The 18,570-nt window shown below is 53.4% G+C and overlaps 1 protein-coding gene across 8 annotated transcripts in view; it reads left to right on the top strand.

Moving 5' to 3' along the window:
- Nucleotides 1-18,570, top strand: part of LOC140405537 (natural resistance-associated macrophage protein 2-like) — a 214,439-nt gene that overhangs the window by 89,803 nt on the left and 106,066 nt on the right. The window lies entirely within an intron of this gene.

Genomic DNA, 18,570 nt, shown 5'->3' with positions numbered 1-18,570 from the left:
ACTCCCCACACCCTTTAATATCCCACTCGGTCTAATCCCACTCTCCCCTCACTCCCCACACCCGTTAATATCCCACCCAGTCTAATCCCACTCTCCCCTCACTCCCCACACCCTTTAATATCCCACCCAGTCTAATCCCACTCTCCCTTCACTCCCCACACCCTTTAATACCCCACCCAGTCTAATCCCACTCTCCCCCTCACTCCCCACATCCTTTAATATCCCACCCAGTCTAATCCCACTCTCCCCTCACTCCCCACACGCTTTAATATCCCACCCAGTCTAATCCCACTCTCCCCTCACTCCCCACACCCTTTAATATCCCACCCAGTCTAATCTCACTCTCCCCCTCACTCCCCACACCCTTTAATATCCCACCCAGTCTAATCCCACTCTCCCCTCACACCCCACACCCTTTAATATCCCACCCAGTCTAATCCCACTCTCCCCTCACTCCCCACACCCTTTAATACCCCACTCAGTTTAATCCCACTCTCCCCCTCACTCCCCACATCCTTTAATATCCCACCCAGTCTAATCCCACTCTCCCCCTCCCCACAATCTTTAATATCCCACCCAGTCTAATCCCACTCTCCTCCTCACTCCCCACACCCTTTAATATCCCACCCAGTCTAATCCCACTCTCCCCTCACTCCCCACACCCTTTAATATCCCACCCAGTCTAATCCCACTCTCCCCTCACTCCCCACACCCTTTAATATCCCACCCAGTCTAATCCCACTCTCCTCCTCACTCCCCACACCCTTTAATATCCCACCCAGTCTAATCCCACTCTCACCTCACTCCCCACACCCTTTAATATCCCACCAAGTCTAATCCCACTCTCCCCTCACTCCCCACATCCTTTAATATCCCACCCAGTCTAATCCCACTCTCCCCCTCACTCCCCACACCCTTTAATATCCCACCCAGTCTAATCCCACTCTCCCTTCACTCCCCACACCCTTTAATATCCCACCCAGTCTAATCCCACTCTCCCCTCACTCCCCGCACCCTTTAATATCCCACCAAGTCTAATCCCACTCTCCCCTCACTCCCCACATCCTTTAATATCCCACCCAGTCTAATCCCACTCTCCCCCTCACTCCCCACACCCTTTAATATCCCACCCAGTCTAATCCCACTCTCCCTTCACTCCCCACACCCTTTAATATCCCACCCAGTCTAATCCCACTCTCCCCTCACTCCCCGCACCCTTTAATATCCCACCAAGTCTAATCCCACTCTCCCCTCACTCCCCACATCCTTTAATATCCCACCCAGTCTAATCCCACTCTCCCTTCACTCCCCACACCCTTTAATATCCCACCCAGTCTAATCCGACTCTCCCCTCACTCCCCACACCCTTTAATATCCCACACAGTCTAATCCCACTCTCCCCCTCACTCCCCGCACCCTTTAATATCCCACCCAGTCTAATCCCACTCTCTCCCCTCACTCCCCACACCCTTTAATATCCCACCCAGTGTTATCCCAGTCTAATCCCACTCTCCCCTCACTCCCCACACCCTTTAATATCCCACCCAGTCTAATCCCACTCTCCCCTCACTCCCCACACTCTTTAATATCACACCCAGTCTAATCCCCCTCTCCCCTCACTCCCCACACCCTTTAATATCCCCCCAGTCTAATCCCCCTCTCCCCTCACTCCCCACACCCTTTAATATCACACCCAGTCTAATCCCACTCTCCCCTCACTCCCCACACTCTTTAATATCACACCCAGTCTAATCCCCCTCTCCCCTCACTCCCCACACCCTTTAATATCCCACCCAGTCTAATCCCACTCTCCCCTCACTCCCCACATCCTTTAATATCCCACCCAGTCTAATCCCACTCTCCCCCTCACTCCCCACACCCTTTAATATCCCACCCAGTCTAATCCCACTCTCCCTTCACTCCCCACACCCTTTAATATCCCACCCAGTCTAATCCCACTCTCCCCTCACTCCCCGCACCCTTTAATATCCCACCAAGTCTAATCCCACTCTCCCCTCACTCCCCACATCCTTTAATATCCCACCCAGTCTAATCCCACTCTCCCTTCACTCCCCACACCCTTTAATATCCCACCCAGTCTAATCCCACTCTCTCCCCTCACTCCCCGCACCCTTTAATATCCCACCCAGTCTAATCCCACTCTACCCTCACCCTTTAATATCCCACCCAGTCTAATCCGACTCTCCCCTCACTCCCCACACCCTTTAATATCCCACACAGTCTAATCCCACTCTCCCCCTCACTCCCCGCACCCTTTAATATCCCACCCAGTCTAATCCCACTCTCTCCCCTCACTCCCCACACCCTTTAATATCCCACCCAGTGTTATCCCACCCAGTCTAATCCCACTCTCCCATCACTCCCCACGCCCTTTAATATCCCACCCAGTCTAATCCCAGTCTAATCCCCCTCTCCCCTCACTCCCCACACCCTTTAATATCCCACCAAGTCTAATCCCACTCTCCCCTCACTCCCCACATCCTTTAATATCCCACCCAGTCTAATCCCACTCTCCCCCTCACTCCCCACACCCTTTAATATCCCACCCAGTCTAATCCCCCTCTCCCTTCACTCCCCACACCCTTTAATATCCCACCCAGTCTAATCCCACTCTCCCCTCACTCCCCGCACCCTTTAATATCCCACCAAGTCTAATCCCACTCTCCCCTCACTCCCCACATCCTTTAATATCCCACCCAGTCTAATCCCACTCTCCCCTCACTCCCCACACCCTTTAATATCCCACCCAGTCTAATCCCACTCTCCCCTCACTCCCCACACCCTTTAATATCCCACTCAGTCTAATCCCACTCTCCCCTCACTCCCCACACCCGTTAATATCCCACCCAGTCTAATCCCACTCTCCCCTCACTCCCCACACCCTTTAATATCCCACCCAGTCTAATCCCACTCTCCCTTCACTCCCCACACCCTTTAATACCCCACCCAGTCTAATCCCACTCTCCCCCTCACTCCCCACATCCTTTAATATCCCACCCAGTCTAATCCCACTCTCCCCTCACTCCCCACACCCTTTAATATCCCACCCAGTCTAATCCCACTCTCCCCTCACTCCCCACACCCTTTAATATCCCACCCAGTCTAATCTCACTCTCCCCTCACTCCCCACACCCTTTAATATCCCACCCAGTCTAATCCCACTCTCCCCCTCACTCCCCACACCCTTTAATATCCCACCCAGTCTAATCCCACTCTCCCCTCACACCCCACACCCTTTAATATCCCACCCAGTCTAATCCCACTCTCCCCTCACTCCCCACACCCTTTAATATCCCACCCAGTCTAATCCCACTCTCCCCTCACTCCCCACACCCTTTAATATCCCACCCCAGTCTAATCCCACTCTCCCTTCACTCCCCACACCCTTTAATACCCCACTCAGTTTAATCCCACTCTCCCCCTCACTCCCCACATCCTTTAATATCCCACCCAGTCTAATCCCACTCTCCCCCTCCCCACAATCTTTAATATCCCACCCAGTCTAATCCCACTCTCCTCCTCACTCCCCACACCCTTTAATATCCCACCCAGTCTAATCCCACTCTCCCCTCACTCCCCACACCCTTTAATATCCCACCCAGTCTAATCCCACTCTCCCCTCACTCCCCACACCCTTTAATATCCCACCCAGTCTAATCCCACTCTCCTCCTCACTCCCCACACCCTTTAATATCCCACCCAGTCTAATCCCACTCTCCCCTCACTCCCCACACCCTTTAATATCCCACCAAGTCTAATCCCACTCTCCCCTCACTCCCCACATCCTTTAATATCCCACCCAGTCTAATCCCACTCTCCCCCTCACTCCCCACACCCTTTAATATCCCACCCAGTCTAATCCCACTCTCCCTTCACTCCCCACACCCTTTAATATCCCACCCAGTCTAATCCCACTCTCCCCTCACTCCCCGCACCCTTTAATATCCCACCAAGTCTAATCCCACTCTCCCCTCACTCCCCACATCCTTTAATATCCCACCCAGTCTAATCCCACTCTCCCCCTCACTCCCCACACCCTTTAATATCCCACCCAGTCTAATCCCACTCTCCCCTCACTCCCCGCACCCTTTAATATCCCACCAAGTCTAACCCCACTCTCCCCTCACTCCCCACATCCTTTAATATCCCACCCAGTCTAATCCCACTCTCCCTTCACTCCCCACACCCTTTAATATCCCACCCAGTCTAATCCCACTCTCTCCCCTCACTCCCCGCACCCTTTAATATCCCACCCAGTCTAATCCCACTCTACCCTCACCCTTTAATATCCCACCCAGTCTAATCCGACTCTCCCCTCACTCCCCACACCCTTTAATATCCCACACAGTCTAATCCCACTCTCCCCCTCACTCCCCGCACCCTTTAATATCCCACCCAGTCTAATCCCACTCTCTCCCCTCACTCCCCACACCCTTTAATATCCCACCCAGTGTTATCCCACCCAGTCTGATCCCACTCTCCCATCACTCCCCACGCCCTTTAATATCCCACCCAGTCTAATCCCAGTCTAATCCCCCTCTCCCCTCACTCCCCACACCCTTTAATATCACACCCAGTCTAATCCCCCTCTCCCCTCACTCCCCACACCCTTTAATATCCCCCCAGTCTAATCCCCCTCTCCCCTCACTCCCCACACCCTTTAATATCACACCCAGTCTAATCCCACTCTCCCCCTCACTCCCCACAGCCTTTAATATCCCACCCAGTCTAATCCCACTCTCCCCTCACACCCCGCACCCTTTAATATCCCACCCAGTCTAATCCCACTCTCCCCCTCACTCCCCACACCCTTTAATATCCCATCCAGTCGAATCCCACTCTCCCCCTCACTCCCCGCACCCTTTAATATCTCACCCAGTCTAATCCCACTCTCCCCTCACTCCCCACACCCTTTAATATCCCACCCAGTCTAATCCCACTCTCCCCTCACTCCCCACACCCTTTAATATCGCACCCAGTCTAATCCCACTCTCCCCTCACTCCCCACACCCTTTAATATCCCACCCAGTCTAATCCCACTCTCCCCTCACTCCCCGCACCCTTTAATATCTCACCAAGTCTAATCCCACTCTCCCCTCACTCCCCACATCCTTTAATATCCCACCCAGTCTAATCCCACTCTCCCCTCACTCCCCGCACCCTTTAATATTCCACCCAGTCTAATCCCACTCTCCCCTCACTCCCCACACCCTTTAATATCCCACCCAGTCTAATCCCACTCTCCCTTCACTCCCCACACCCTTTAATATCCCACCCAGTCTAATCCCACTCTCTCCCCTCACTCCCCGCACCCTTTAATATCCCACCCAGTCTAATCCCTCACTCCCCACACCCTTTAATATCCCACCCAGTCTAATCCCACTCTCCCTTCACTCCCCACACCCTTTAATATCCCACCCAGTCTAATCCCACTCTCTCCCCTCACTCCCCACACCCTTTAATATCCCACCCAGTCTAATCCCACTCTCCCCTCACTCCCCACACCCTTTAATATCCCACCAAGTCTAATCCCACTCTCCCCTCACTCCCCACATCCTTTAATATCCCACCCAGTCTAATCCCACTCTCCCCCTCACTCCCCACACCCTTTAATATCCCACCCAGTCTAATCCCACTCTCCCTTCACTCCCCACACCCTTTAATATCCCACCCAGTCTAATCCCACTCTCCCCTCACTCCCCACATCCTTTAATATCCCACCCAGTCTAATCCCACTCTCCCCCTCACTCCCCACACCCTTTAATATCCCACCCAGTCTAATCCCACTCTCCCTTCACTCCCCACACCCTTTAATATCCCACCCAGTCTAATCCCACTCTCCCCTCACTCCCCGCACCCTTTAATATCCCACCAAGTCTAATCCCACTCTCCCCTCACTCCCCACATCCTTTAATATCCCACCCAGTCTAATCCCACTCTCCCCCTCACTCCCCACACCCTTTAATATCCCACCCAGTCTAATCCCACTCTCCCTTCACTCCCCACACCCTTTAATATCCCACCCAGTCTAATCCTACTCTCCCCTCACTCCCCGCACCCTTTAATATCCCACCCAGTCTAATCCCACTCTCCCCTCACTCCCCAATATCCCACCCAGTCTAATCCCACTCTCCCCTCACTCCCCACACCCTTTAATATCCCACCCAGTCTAATCCCACTCTCCCCACACCCTTTAATATCCCACCCAGTCTAATCCCACTCTCCCCCTCAATCTCCACAGCCTTTAATATCCCATCCAGTCTAATCCCACTCTCCCCCTCACTCCCCACACCCTTTAATATCCCACCCAGTCTAATCCCACTCTCCCCCTCACTCCCCGCACCCTTTAATATCCCACCCAGTCTAATCCCACACTCCCCGCACCCTTTAATATCCCACACAGTCTAATCCCACTCTCCCCCTCACTCCCCACACCCTTTAATATCCCACCAGTCTAATCCCACTCTCCTCCTCACTCCCCACACCCTTTAATATCCCACCCAGTCTAATCCCACTGTCCCCTCACTCCCCGCACCCTTTAATATCCCAGCCAGTCTAATCCCTCTCTTCCCTCACTCCCCGCACCCTTTAATATCCCACCCAATCTAATCCCACTCTCCCCCTCACTCCCCGCACCCTTTAATATCCCACTCTCCTCCTCACTCCCCACACCCTTTAATATCCCAGCCAGTCTAATCCCTCTCTACCCTCACTCCCCGCACCCTTTAATATCCCACCAAGTCTAATCCCACTCTCCCCTCACCCTTTAATATCCCACCCAGTCTAATCCCACTCTCCCCCTCAATCTCCACATCCTTTAATATCCCACCCAGTCTAATCCCACTCTCCCCTCACTCCCTACACCCTTTAATACCCAGCCCAGTCTAATCCCACTCTCCCCCTCACTCCCCACACCCTTTAATATCCCACCCAGTCTAATCCCACTCTCCCCTCACTCCCCAATATCCCACCCAGTCTAATCCCACTCTCCCCCTCACTCCCCACACCCTTTAATATCCCACCCAGTCTAATCCCACTCTCCCCCTCACTCCCCACAGCCTTTAATATCCCACCCAGTCTAATCCCACTCTCCCCTCACTCCCCACACCCTTTAATATCCCACCCAGTCTAATCCCACTCTCCCCCTCAATCTCCACAGCCTTTAATATCCCATCCAGTCTAATCCCACTCTCCCCCTCACTCCCCACACCCTTTAATATCCCACCCAGTCTAATCCCACTCTCCCCCTCACTCCTCGCACCCTTTAATATCCCACCCAGTCTAATCCCACACTCCTCGCACCCTTTAATATCCCACACAGTCTAATCCCACTCTCCCTTCACTCCCCACACCCTTTAATACCCCACCCAGTCTAATCCCACTCTCCCCCTCACTCCCCACATCCTTTAATATCCCACCCAGTCTAATCCCACTCTCCCCTCACTCCCCACACCCTTTAATATCCCACCCAGTCTAATCCCACTCTCCCCTCACTCCCCACACCCTTTAATATCCCACCCAGTCTAATCTCACTCTCCCCTCACTCCCCACACCCTTTAATATCCCACCCAGTCTAATCCCACTCTCCCCCTCACTCCCCACACCCTTTAATATCCCACCCAGTCTAATCCCACTCTCCCCTCACACCCCACACCCTTTAATATCCCACCCAGTCTAATCCCACTCTCCCCTCACTCCCCACACCCTTTAATATCCCACCCAGTCTAATCCCACTCTCCCCTCACTCCCCACACCCTTTAATATCCCACCCCAGTCTAATCCCACTCTCCCTTCACTCCCCACACCCTTTAATACCCCACCCAGTTTAATCCCACTCTCCCCCTCACTCCCCACATCCTTTAATATCCCACCCAGTCTAATCCCACTCTCCCCCTCCCCACAATCTTTAATATCCCACCCAGTCTAATCCCACTCTCCTCCTCACTCCCCACACCCTTTAATATCCCACCCAGTCTAATCCCACTCTCCCCTCACTCCCCACACCCTTTAATATCCCACCCAGTCTAATCCCACTCTCCCCTCACTCCCCACACCCTTTAATATCCCACCCAGTCTAATCCCACTCTCCTCCTCACTCCCCACACCCTTTAATATCCCACCCAGTCTAATCCCACTCTCCCCTCACTCCCCACACCCTTTAATATCCCACCAAGTCTAATCCCACTCTCCCCTCACTCCCCACATCCTTTAATATCCCACCCAGTCTAATCCCACTCTCCACCTCACTCCCCACACCCTTTAATATCCCACCCAGTCTAATCCCACTCTCCCTTCACTCCCCACACCCTTTAATATCCCACCCAGTCTAATCCCACTCTCCCCTCACTCCCCGCACCCTTTAATATCCCACCAAGTCTAATCCCACTCTCCCCTCACTCCCCACATCCTTTAATATCCCACCCAGTCTAATCCCACTCTCCCCCTCACTCCCCACACCCTTTAATATCCCACCCAGTCTAATCCCACTCTCCCTTCACTCCCCACACCCTTTAATATCCCACCCAGTCTAATCCCACTCTCCCCTCACTCCCCGCACCCTTTAATATCCCACCAAGTCTAATCCCACTCTCCCCTCACTCCCCACATCCTTTAATATCCCACCCAGTCTAATCCCACTCTCCCTTCACTCCCCACACCCTTTAATATCCCACCCAGTCTAATCCCACTCTCTCCCCTCACTCCCCGCACCCTTTAATATCCCACCCAGTCTAATCCGACTCTCCCCTCACTCCCCGCACCCTTTAATATCCCACACAGTCTAATCCCACTCTCCCCTCACTCCCCACACCCTTTAATATCCCACCCAGTCTAATCCCACTCTCCCCTCACTCCCCACACCCTTTAATATCCCACTCAGTCTAATCCCACTCTCCCCTCACTCCCCACACCCGTTAATATCCCACCCAGTCTAATCCCACTCTCCCCTCACTCCCCACACCCTTTAATATCCCACCCAGTCTAATCCCACTCTCCCTTCACTCCCCACACCCTTTAATACCCCACCCAGTCTAATCCCACTCTCCCCCTCACTCCCCACATCCTTTAATATCCCACCCAGTCTAATCCCACTCTCCCCTCACTCCCCACACCCTTTAATATCCCACCCAGTCTAATCCCACTCTCCCCTCACTCCCCACACCCTTTAATATCCCACCCAGTCTAATCTCACTCTCCCCTCACTCCCCACACCCTTTAATATCCCACCCAGTCTAATCCCACTCTCCCCCTCACTCCCCACACCCTTTAATATCCCACCCAGTCTAATCCCACTCTCCCCTCACACCCCACACCCTTTAATATCCCACCCAGTCTAATCCCACTCTCCCCTCACTCCCCACACCCTTTAATATCCCACCCAGTCTAATCCCACTCTCCCCTCACTCCCCACACCCTTTAATATCCCACCCCAGTCTAATCCCACTCTCCCTTCACTCCCCACACCCTTTAATACCCCACTCAGTTTAATCCCACTCTCCCCCTCACTCCCCACATCCTTTAATATCCCACCCAGTCTAATCCCACTCTCCCCCTCCCCACAATCTTTAATATCCCACCCAGTCGAATCCCACTCTCCCCCTCACTCCCCACACCCTTTAATATCCCATCCAGTCGAATCCCACTCTCCCCCTCACTCCCCGCACCCTTTAATATCCCACCCAGTCTAATCCCACTCTCCCCCTCACTCCCCACACCCTTTAATATCCCACCCAGTCTAATCCCACTCTCCCCTCACTCCCCACACCCTTTAATATCCCACCCAGTCTAATCCCACTCTCCCCTCACTCCCCGCACCCTTTAATATCTCACCAAGTCTAATCCCACTCTCCCCTCACTCCCCACATCCTTTAATATCCCACCCAGTCTAATCCCACTCTCCCCTCACTCCCCGCACCCTTTAATATTCCACCCAGTCTAATCCCACTCTCCCCTCACTCCCCACACCCTTTAATATCCCACCCAGTCTAATCCCACTCTCCCTTCACTCCCCACACCCTTTAATATCCCACCCAGTCTAATCCCACTCTCTCCCCTCACTCCCCGCACCCTTTAATATCCCACCCAGTGTAATCCCTCACTCCCCACACCCTTTAATATCCCACCCAGTCTAATCCCACTCTCCTCCTCACTCCCCACACCCTTTAATATCCCACCCAGTCTAATCCCACTCTCCCCTCACTCCCCACACCCTTTAATATCCCACCAAGTCTAATCCCACTCTCCCCTCTCTCCCCACATCCTGTAATATCCCACCCAGTCTAATCCCACTCTCCCCCTCACTCCCCACACCCTTTAATATCCCACCCAGTCTAATCCCACTCTCCCTTCACTCCCCACACCCTTTAATATCCCACCCAGTCTAATCCCACTCTCCCCTCACTCCCCGCACCCTTTAATATCCCACCAAGTCTAATCCCACTCTCCCCTCACTCCCCACATCCTTTAATATCCCACCCAGTCTAATCCCACTCTCCCCCTCACTCCCCACACCCTTTAATATCCCACCCAGTCTAATCCCACTCTCCCTTCACTCCCCACACCCTTTAATATCCCACCCAGTCTAATCCCACTCTCCCCTCACTCCCCGCACCCTTTAATATCCCACCAAGTCTAATCCCACTCTCCCCTCACTCCCCACATCCTTTAATATCCCACCCAGTCTAATCCCACTCTCCCTTCACTCCCCACACCCTTTAATATCCCACCCAGTCTAATCCCACTCTCTCCCCTCACTCCCCGCACCCTTTAATATCCCACCCAGTCTAATCCCACTCTACCCTCACCCTTTAATATCCCACCCAGTCTAATCCGACTCTCCCCTCACTCCCCACACCCTTTAATATCCCACACAGTCTAATCCCACTCTCCCCCTCACTCCCCGCACCCTTTAATATCCCACCCAGTCTAATCCCACTCTCTCCCCTCACTCCCCACACCCTTTAATATCCCACCCAGTGTTATCCCACCCAGTCTAATCCCACTCTCCCATCACTCCCCACGCCCTTTAATATCCCACCCAGTCTAATCCCAGTCTAATCCCCCTCTCCCCTCACTCCCCACACCCTTTAATATCCCACCAAGTCTAATCCCACTCTCCCCTCACTCCCCACATCCTTTAATATCCCACCCAGTCTAATCCCACTCTCCCCCTCACTCCCCACACCCTTTAATATCCCACCCAGTCTAATCCCACTCTCCCTTCACTCCCCACACCCTTTAATATCCCACCCAGTCTAATCCCACTCTCCCCTCACTCCCCGCACCCTTTAATATCCCACCAAGTCTAATCCCACTCTCCCCTCACTCCCCACATCCTTTAATATCCCACCCAGTCTAATCCCACTCTCCCTTCACTCCCCACACCCTTTAATATCCCACCCAGTCTAATCCCACTCTCTCCCCTCACTCCCCGCACCCTTTAATATCCCACCCAGTCTAATCCGACTCTCCCCTCACTCCCCGCACCCTTTAATATCCCACACAGTCTAATCCCACTCTCCCCTCACTCCCCACACCCTTTAATATCCCACCCAGTCTAATCCCACTCTCCCCTCACTCCCCACACCCTTTAATATCCCACTCAGTCTAATCCCACTCTCCCCTCACTCCCCACACCCGTTAATATCCCACCCAGTCTAATCCCACTCTCCCTCACTCCCCACACCCTTTAATATCCCACCCAGTCTAATCCCACTCTCCCTTCACTCCCCACACCCTTTAATACCCCACCCAGTCTAATCCCACTCTCCCCCTCACTCCCCACATCCTTTAATATCCCACCCAGTCTAATCCCACTCTCCCCTCACTCCCCACACCCTTTAATATCCCACCCAGTCGAATCCCACTCTCCCCTCACTCCCCACACCCTTTAATATCCCACCCAGTCTAATCTCACTCTCCCCTCACTCCCCACACCCTTTAATATCCCACCCAGTCTAATCCCACTCTCCCCCTCACTCCCCACACCCTTTAATATCCCACCCAGTCTAATCCCACTCTCCCCTCACACCCCACACCCTTTAATATCCCACCCAGTCTAATCCCACTCTCCCCTCACTCCCCACACCCTTTAATATCCCACCCAGTCTAATCCCACTCTCCCCTCACTCCCCACACCCTTTAATATCCCACCCCAGTCTAATCCCACTCTCCCTTCACTCCCCACACCCTTTAATACCCCACTCAGTTTAATCCCACTCTCCCCCTCACTCCCCACATCCTTTAATATCCCACCCAGTCTAATCCCACTCTCCCCCTCCCCACAATCTTTAATATCCCACCCAGTCTAATCCCACTCTCCTCCTCACTCCCCACACCCTTTAATATCCCACCCAGTCTAATCCCACTCTCCCCTCACTCCCCACACCCTTTAATATCCCACCCAGTCTAATCCCACTCTCCTCCTCACTCCCCACACCCTTTAATATCCCACCCAGTCTAATCCCACTCTCCCCTCACTCCCCACACCCTTTAATATCCCACCAAGTCTAATCCCACTCTCCCCTCACTCCCCACACCCTTTAATATCCCACCCCAGTCTAATCCCACTCTCCCTTCACTCCCCACACCCTTTAATACCCCACTCAGTTTAATCCCACTCTCCCCCTCACTCCCCACATCCTTTAATATCCCACCCAGTCTAATCCCACTCTCCCCCTCCCCACAATCTTTAATATCCCACCCAGTCTAATCCCACTCTCCTCCTCACTCCCCACACCCTTTAATATCCCACCCAGTCTAATCCCACTCTCCCCTCACTCCCCACACCCTTTAATATCCCACCCAGTCTAATCCCACTCTCCTCCTCACTCCCCACACCCTTTAATATCCCACCCAGTCTAATCCCACTCTCCCCTCACTCCCCACACCCTTTAATATCCCACCAAGTCTAATCCCACTCTCCCCTCACTCCCCACACCCTTTAATATCCCACCCAGTCTAATCCCACTCTCCCCTCACTCCCCACACCCTTTAATATCCCACCCAGTCTAATCCCACTCTCCTCCTCACTCCCCACACCCTTTAATATCCCACCCAGTCTAATCCCACTCTCCCCTCACTCCCCACACCCTTTAATATCCCACCAAGTCTAATCCCACTCTCCCCTCACTCCCCACATCCTTTAATATCCCACCCAGTCTAATCCCACTCTCCCCCTCACTCCCCACACCCTTTAATATCCCACCCAGTCTAATCCCACTCTCCCTTCACTCCCCGCACCCTTTAATATCCCACCCAGTCTAATCCCACTCTCCCCTCACTCCCCGCACCCTTTAATATCCCACCAAGTCTAATCCCACTCTCCCCTCACTCCCCACATCCTTTAATATCCCACCCAGTCTAATCCCACTCTCCCCCTCACTCCCCACACCCTTTAATATCCCACCCAGTCTAATCCCACTCTCCCTTCACTCCCCACACCCTTTAATATCCCACCCAGTCTAATCCCACTCTCCCCTCACTCCCCGCACCCTTTAATATCCCACCAAGTCTAATCCCACTCTCCCCTCACTCCCCACATCCTTTAATATCCCACCCAGTCTAATCCCACTCTCCCTTCACTCCCCACACCCTTTAATATCCCACCCAGTCTAATCCCACTCTCTCCCCTCACTCCCCGCACCCTTTAATATCCCACCCAGTCTAATCCCACTCTACCCTCACCCCTTAATATCCCACCCAGTCTAATCCGACTCTCTCCTCACTCCCCACACCCTTTAATATCCCACACAGTCTAATCCCACTCTCCCCCTCACTCCCCGCACCCTTTAATATCCCACCCAGTCTAATCCCACTCTCTCCCCTCACTCCCCACACCCTTTAATATCCCACCCAGTGTTATCCCACCCAGTCTAATCCCACTCTCCCATCACTCCCCACGCCCTTTAATATCCCACCCAGTCTAATCCCAGTCTAATCCCCCTCTCCCCTCACTCCCCACACCCTTTAATATCCCACCCAGTCTAATCCCACTCTCCCCTCACTCCCCACACTCTTTAATATCACACCCAGTCTAATCCCCCTCTCCCCTCACTCCCCACACCCTTTAATATCCCCCCAGTCTAATCCCCCTCTCCCCTCACTCCCCACACCCTTTAATATCACACCCAGTCTAATCCCACTCTCCCCCTCACTCCCCACAGCCTTTAATATCCCACCCAGTCTAATCCCACTCTCCCCTCACTCCCCACACCCTTTAATATCCCACCCAGTCTAATCCCACTCTCCCCTCACTCCCCACACTCTTTAATATCACACCCAGTCTAATCCTCCTCTCCCCTCACTCCCCACACCCTTTAATATCCCCCCAGTCTAATCCCCCTCTCCCCTCACTCCCCACACCCTTTAATATCACACCCAGTCTAATCCCACTCTCCCCCTCACTCCCCACATCCTTTAATATCCCACCCAGTCTAATCCCACTCTCCCCTCACTCCCCGCACCCTTTAATATCCCACCAAGTCTAATCCCACTCTCCCCTCACTCCCCACATCCTTTAATATCCCACCCAGTCTAATCCCACTCTCTCCCTTCACTCCCCACACCCTTTAATATCCCACCCAGTCTAATCCCACTCTCTCCCCTCACTCCCCGCACCCTTTAATATCCCACCCAGTCTAATCCGACTCTCCCCTCACTCCCCGCACCCTTTAATATCCCACACAGTCTAATCCCACTCTCCCCTCACTCCCCACACCCTTTAATATCCCACCCAGTCTAATCCCACTCTCCCCTCACTCCCCACACCCTTTAATATCCCACTCAGTCTAATCCCACTCTCCCCTCACTCCCCACACCCGTTAATATCCCACCCAGTCTAATCCCACTCTCCCCTCACTCCCCACACCCTTTAATATCCCACCCAGTCTAATCCCACTCTCCCTTCACTCCCCACACCCTTTAATACCCCACCCAGTCTAATCCCACTCTCCCCCTCACTCCCCACATCCTTTAATATCCCACCCAGTCTAATCCCACTCTCCCCTCACTCCCCACACGCTTTAATATCCCACCCAGTCTAATCCCACTCTCCCCTCACTCCCCACACCCTTTAATATCCCACCCAGTCTAATCTCACTCTCCCCCTCACTCCCCACACCCTTTAATATCCCACCCAGTCTAATCCCACTCTCCCCTCACACCCCACACCCTTTAATATCCCACCCAGTCTAATCCCACTCTCCCCTCACTCCCCACACCCTTTAATACCCCACTCAGTTTAATCCCACTCTCCCCCTCACTCCCCACATCCTTTAATATCCCACCCAGTCTAATCCCACTCTCCCCCTCCCCACAATCTTTAATATCCCACCCAGTCTAATCCCACTCTCCTCCTCACTCCCCACACCCTTTAATATCCCACCCAGTCTAATCCCACTCTCCCCTCACTCCCCACACCCTTTAATATCCCACCCAGTCTAATCCCACTCTCCCCTCACTCCCCACACCCTTTAATATCCCACCCAGTCTAATCCCACTCTCCTCCTCACTCCCCACACCCTTTAATATCCCACCCAGTCTAATCCCACTCTCACCTCACTCCCCACACCCTTTAATATCCCACCAAGTCTAATCCCACTCTCCCCTCACTCCCCACATCCTTTAATATCCCACCCAGTCTAATCCCACTCTCCCCCTCACTCCCCACACCCTTTAATATCCCACCCAGTCTAATCCCACTCTCCCTTCACTCCCCACACCCTTTAATATCCCACCCAGTCTAATCCCACTCTCCCCTCACTCCCCGCACCCTTTAATATCCCACCAAGTCTAATCCCACTCTCCCCTCACTCCCCACATCCTTTAATATCCCACCCAGTCTAATCCCACTCTCCCCCTCACTCCCCACACCCTTTAATATCCCACCCAGTCTAATCCCACTCTCCCTTCACTCCCCACACCCTTTAATATCCCACCCAGTCTAATCCCACTCTCCCCTCACTCCCCGCACCCTTTAATATCCCACCAAGTCTAATCCCACTCTCCCCTCACTCCCCACATCCTTTAATATCCCACCCAGTCTAATCCCACTCTCCCTTCACTCCCCACACCCTTTAATATCCCACCCAGTCTAATCCGACTCTCCCCTCACTCCCCACACCCTTTAATATCCCACACAGTCTAATCCCACTCTCCCCCTCACTCCCCGCACCCTTTAATATCCCACCCAGTCTAATCCCACTCTCTCCCCTCACTCCCCACACCCTTTAATATCCCACCCAGTGTTATCCCACCCAGTCTAATCCCACTCTCCCATCACTCCCCACGCCCTTTAATATCCCACCCAGTCTAATCCCAGTCTAATCCCCCTCTCCCCTCACTCCCCACACCCTTTAATATCCCACCCAGTCTAATCCCACTCTCCCCTCACTCCCCACACTCTTTAATATCACACCCAGTCTAATCCCCCTCTCCCCTCACTCCCCACACCCTTTAATATCCCCCCAGTCTAATCCCCCTCTCCCCTCACTCCCCACACCCTTTAATATCACACCCAGTCTAATCCCACTCTCCCCTCACTCCCCACACTCTTTAATATCACACCCAGTCTAATCCCCCTCTCCCCTCACTCCCCACACCCTTTAATATCCCACCCAGTCTAATCCCACTCTCCCCTCACTCCCCACATCCTTTAATATCCCACCCAGTCTAATCCCACTCTCCCCCTCACTCCCCACACCCTTTAATATCCCACCCAGTCTAATCCCACTCTCCCTTCACTCCCCACACCCTTTAATATCCCACCCAGTCTAATCCCACTCTCCCCTCACTCCCCGCACCCTTTAATATCCCACCAAGTCTAATCCCACTCTCCCCTCACTCCCCACATCCTTTAATATCCCACCCAGTCTAATCCCACTCTCCCTTCACTCCCCACACCCTTTAATATCCCACCCAGTCTAATCCCACTCTCTCCCCTCACTCCCCGCACCCTTTAATATCCCACCCAGTCTAATCCCACTCTACCCTCACCCTTTAATATCCCACCCAGTCTAATCCGACTCTCCCCTCACTCCCCACACCCTTTAATATCCCACACAGTCTAATCCCACTCTCCCCCTCACTCCCCGCACCCTTTAATATCCCACCCAGTCTAATCCCACTCTCTCCCCTCACTCCCCACACCCTTTAATATCCCACCCAGTGTTATCCCACCCAGTCTAATCCCACTCTCCCATCACTCCCCACGCCCTTTAATATCCCACCCAGTCTAATCCCAGTCTAATCCCCCTCTCCCCTCACTCCCCACACCCTTTAATATCCCACCAAGTCTAATCCCACTCTCCCCTCACTCCCCACATCCTTTAATATCCCACCCAGTCTAATCCCACTCTCCCCCTCACTCCCCACACCCTTTAATATCCCACCCAGTCTAATCCCACTCTCTCCCCTCACTCCCCACACCCTTTAATATCCCACCCAGTCTAATCCCACTCTCCCTTCACTCCCCACACCCTTTAATATCCCACCCAGTCTAATCCCACTCTCTCCCCTCACTCCCCGCACCCTTTAATATCCCACCCAGTCTAATCCCACTCTACCCTCACCCTTTAATATCCCACCCAGTCTAATCCGACTCTCCCCTCACTCCCCACACCCTTTAATATCCCACACAGTCTAATCCCACTCTCCCCCTCACTCCCCGCACCCTTTAATATCCCACCCAGTCTAATCCCACTCTCTCCCCTCACTCCCCACACCCTTTAATATCCCACCCAGTGTTATCCCACCCAGTCTAATCCCACTCTCCCATCACTCCCCACGCCCTTTAATATCCCACCCAGTCTAATCCCAGTCTAATCCCCCTCTCCCCTCACTCCCCACACCCTTTAATATCCCACCAAGTCTAATCCCACTCTCCCCTCACTCCCCACATCCTTTAATATCCCACCCAGTCTAATCCCACTCTCCCCCTCACTCCCCACACCCTTTAATATCCCACCCAGTCTAATCCCACTCTCCCTTCACTCCCCACACCCTTTAATATCCCACCCAGTCTAATCCCACTCTCCCCTCACTCCCCGCACCCTTTAATATCCCACCAAGTCTAATCCCACTCTCCCCTCACTCCCCACATCCTTTAATATCCCACCCAGTCTAATCCCACTCTCCCCTCACTCCCCACACCCTTTAATATCCCACCCAGTCTAATCCCACTCTCCCCTCACTCCCCACACCCTTTAATATCCCACTCAGTCTAATCCCACTCTCCCCTCACTCCCCACACCCGTTAATATCCCACCCAGTCTAATCCCACTCTCCCCTCACTCCCCACACCCTTTAATATCCCACCCAGTCTAATCCCACTCTCCCTTCACTCCCCACACCCTTTAATACCCCACCCAGTCTAATCCCACTCTCCCCCTCACTCCCCACATCCTTTAATATCCCACCCAGTCTAATCCCACTCTCCCCTCACTCCCCACACCCTTTAATATCCCACCCAGTCTAATCCCACTCTCCCCTCACTCCCCACACCCTTTAATATCCCACCCAGTCTAATCTCACTCTCCCCTCACTCCCCACACC

The sequence above is a fragment of the Scyliorhinus torazame genome, chromosome X (genome assembly GCF_047496885.1).
Source record: "Scyliorhinus torazame isolate Kashiwa2021f chromosome X, sScyTor2.1, whole genome shotgun sequence".
In the NCBI taxonomy this organism is placed as follows: domain Eukaryota; kingdom Metazoa; phylum Chordata; class Chondrichthyes; order Carcharhiniformes; family Scyliorhinidae; genus Scyliorhinus; species Scyliorhinus torazame.
This window is presented reverse-complemented; position numbering and strand designations above follow the sequence as displayed.